This window comes from Cyprinodon variegatus, unplaced genomic scaffold (genome assembly GCF_000732505.1).
Source record: "Cyprinodon variegatus isolate N-32 unplaced genomic scaffold, C_variegatus-1.0 Scaffold417, whole genome shotgun sequence".
Classification (NCBI taxonomy): domain Eukaryota; kingdom Metazoa; phylum Chordata; class Actinopteri; order Cyprinodontiformes; family Cyprinodontidae; genus Cyprinodon; species Cyprinodon variegatus.
Window position 1 is genome coordinate 182146 of NW_015150870.1, and position 1083 is coordinate 183228.

Consider the following 1083-nt stretch of genomic DNA (forward strand, 5'->3'; position numbering starts at 1 on the left):
TCTTTTGCTCCCTCTAGAGATTCTCATTGAGGCGCTGCTCTAAAATGGTTTATTTTATTTACAGTAAAACAAAGAGCTCAGTAGAGAGAAATGTGACTTTAAAGGTAAACCTGAGCGAGGTGTGAGTGGTTTGGGGTTTAACTGTAGTTTGCCTGATAGATGCAGTGTGTTCCTGTGTGTGTCCTCCTGTTTTGGCATCATAGTGAGGACCAGTTTTTATCATTTCTATCATACTACGGACATTGTGTGACCACTTCTGCTATAACCTTTTGCTGCTGTAGCACCACGATTTCCCCATCGTGGGACAATAAATAGATTTTTTAAAATTCTATTCTGTTCTATACTGAGGACTGTTTGTACCAAAATGAGGACATCTGCTGGTCTTCCCCCAAAGGTTTAGGACTGAGTTTAGGTTAAGATTAGGTATGAACTGGTAGCAGTTAGGTTAAAGTTTATTGTCAGGTTCAGATCTGGCCACAGAAGGACTAAACCGTCGAAACCTCTCCACTAATGTTCGGTTTCTTTCCCAAACTCTTCATGCCCTGTCAAATATTGGCAGTTCCTCTCTATGGAAACCATCCATCATCTTCATCAGGTTTCATCCAGTATAAAACGACCCTCTGGACTCATCCAAGCCCACCATGTGATCTCTATGAGCCTCCAGGTGCTGCTGATTGCTTTCCTTTTCTCTCTGGAAAATTTTACCCACTCTGTATCTGTTTATAAAACAGCTCATGCGTCCTATCACCTTCTCTAGATGTCTACTGATCTACATATGCACTGGATTACCTCTAAAGCCTCTGTTTTCATCCTGGATGCTTAAGCTAAGCTTTTTTCAGTGAGTGAATGTAGATTATTTCAGGAAAGTTGACCTGATCAGAAGCTGTGTGAGCAGATAATTGGAAAACATCAACTCAGACCCAATAATCCAACAGAGGAACACAGAAGTGGATTCACTGGAAGCTATTTGGTTGAATTATCTGGAAGCTAATAACATTCGATTTGTTAAAAAGATACAAATTTCTCCAATCAGAAGAACAGAGCAGTAGTTCTCAACCTTATTATTTTACATCCGAATAGTAT

At 40.1% G+C, this 1083-nt stretch overlaps 1 protein-coding gene across 1 annotated transcript in view; it reads right to left on the reverse strand.

Moving 5' to 3' along the window:
- Nucleotides 1-1083, reverse strand: part of LOC107093272 (transcription factor 24-like) — a 7124-nt gene that overhangs the window by 956 nt on the left and 5085 nt on the right. The gene's annotated exons all lie outside the window — the stretch shown is intronic.